Below are 2,715 nucleotides of genomic sequence, written 5' to 3' on the forward strand. Positions count from 1 at the left end.
TGTAAAGGTGAAGTTTGCATTGGCTGTACTGCTCGGGTCCACCTTGAATGTGTCTCTCTCTTCATAAATTCAAATAAGGCATGCGTGTGCAAGATCAAAGCCGTTCATCAGGCGATACTCAATGGGTAGATGCTATCTCCTAAAATCTGCCCGATGTGATCATTATAGGGCTACATCTGTGTGAAACAAATGAACAGTTTAGAAAACAATTAGATGTATAACACTGGCCCAACTGATGATCTGAGCAACCTGATTTGTGATGACATCCACATAGTGGTTTTCTCCTGGTGAACGGTTCCGATCTCACACATGCATTCATCTGCTTTCACGTGTAAGGCGAGTACACCTAGCGTATCAAGCTGTACTGGAGTGGTGGTTTTGCATGGCTTTGAGCGCCCTCGGAATTGTAACCGGATTTTCGAGCCTTCCATCATCCACATTCCAACCGAGATTTGCTAGTTCCACACGCTATGGAGAGCATCCGATCAACCATACGTGCCAATATTGAACACATGTGCGAGATCTTAGCTTTTCATGTGGCCCAAAAAACTGCTTAGATCTTCTAAGGCAGTTTTCACTCTTCAAGTGGGCCATATTAACCGACGGTTAAAACAAGTTCTTCTAGCCGTCCATTTATTATATATACTGTGGCTAAATAAGGTATGAAACAGCCTGATTTTGGACAAAATCTAGCCCACTTGACGGACAGCTCACGCCAAGCATGAGTTGTTTTTGAATAAACAAGATTAAATGAATGGTCATATGCTTTTTGAATAAAGTTGTTTTCCAAGATTTCACCTACAAGAGATCCCATGTATCTTGAGAGGGAACCCTTTGGGCGAAAGTTCTGTGGGCCACAACAATGTCCTGAGAAATCCACTCCGTACATCAGTTTCACAAGGTCGTATTCTGACATGAGCCTAAAAATGAGGTCGATTCAGAACTCAAGTGGGACACACCGAAGGAAACAGTGTGGATGGAAACAAGCACAGTTAAAAACCTAACTATACCGCACCACGATGTTTATATGCCATCCAAACCGTTCATTAATCACACTGTAATGAACTGAAAATACAAATGTTAGCCTGGTCCAAAAACTACTGGTCACAAACCTTTCAAGGGTGAGTATCTAATCCCCATCATTTCTTGTGGCATGTTCAACTTGAGTTTTGGATCTGCCTCATTTTGTAACTCGGCATGAGTTTTGAGTCTAGCTGGTTTTTGTATCTTCCCAGTGTCATTGTGAGCCATAGCAAATAAACAGACTTAATGATTAATAGACACCATTGCATCCCTCGACACAAACCTATGGTTGGCATTCCATCTCTATTATTTAACATGGGCTTGATGAATGGCATGGATGATGTTGTAGCAAGCCTCACCAGTGTTGTGGAGGATTCTACTCCATTCCTTAACCTGGAAATAGTAGGTAACACTATGACTTAGGTAGGCCACACCACATAAATTCAAAGGGTTTCACCACATATTGTTGGGCCCACCGTTATATATTTGTTACATCCACTTTATCCATCATTCATTCCACTAGTGCATTTTAGGAATTGAAATAGGATCAAACTTGAAGCAAATCCAAAGCTAGTGGTCTACACCATAAGAAACAGTGATGATTGGATGCCTATCATTAAAAACTAAAATATCTTATCCTTTAAATGAATAAAAATATTATTTTATCAAAGAACTGCATCTAACAACAAGTACACATGAGACTTTTACATTAAGCATGTCATGACTACGAAGGATTCCTACAGCCCCTAGTTATAAGTAATTACATTCCACCAGGTGAATGGTTTGAATTTCACACACATCACCATGGGCCTCATCTCGTGGAATCTTATCCTAACCTCTCAGCATATCCCTCATGATATTCGATGGTTCAATAATAAAAAGGGCCACCGTCTGAAAGTCAAGCTGATCAACGTAATGTTGAAAGTTGGAAGTAAAGGCATATTAGTGGGCCATCCAATAACATTAAAATAAAAGCAAAAACAAACGTGCCAGGCACTTTTGGTGTGGGCCCACCCAGCCGCAATATTGCAAGCATAACCATGACGACAGCGGCCAATAATCCAGTTAATAATCCCATGCAAGACACATGTAATTGTTAATGGTCATACATTATTAATATATATGGTTGGTGATGGGTGGGGTTGGACTGCGCTTAAAGGCCCATCTTGGATCTAGTTCGATGGGCTGTACCACGATTCACCCATACACCACTGGATCCAGCTGTATGTATGATTTACAGACAAGGTCAAAGACTTTATAAGTGGGTGGTGTGAAATGGGCTCGGGCTTGAGAATCTGTTTAGAGGGCCTGGATTCTAGGACCCGTATAGGAAACAGGTTGGGTTTCGGCCAGAATGCCAGACCATTGTACAACCCAAACCCGACCTATTGTTCTCACTATAAATGAGGATCTGAGCTGTTGGGTCAGGTTCTATAGTTCCCGACTGGTAAACCTTGCCAGTTCTTGATCTCATTTTTTAAGACCCAGACCAGGATCTAATTGGATTTGAAGTTTCCATTGCAGACCGTGTCCATGCCAAAATAAGGGCATGGTAGGGCCAATTGAATTGATGAATTAGATTATGATGTAGAACGGGTCATGGACACTTTCTTGGCAAAGATGGACTAGATTATGATGTAGATTATGATGTAGAACGGGTCGGAAGTGGAAGTGATCAGGACCGTTAGAACC

Source organism: Magnolia sinica, chromosome 3, assembly GCF_029962835.1.
Source record: "Magnolia sinica isolate HGM2019 chromosome 3, MsV1, whole genome shotgun sequence".
In the NCBI taxonomy this organism is placed as follows: Eukaryota; Viridiplantae; Streptophyta; class Magnoliopsida; order Magnoliales; family Magnoliaceae; genus Magnolia; species Magnolia sinica.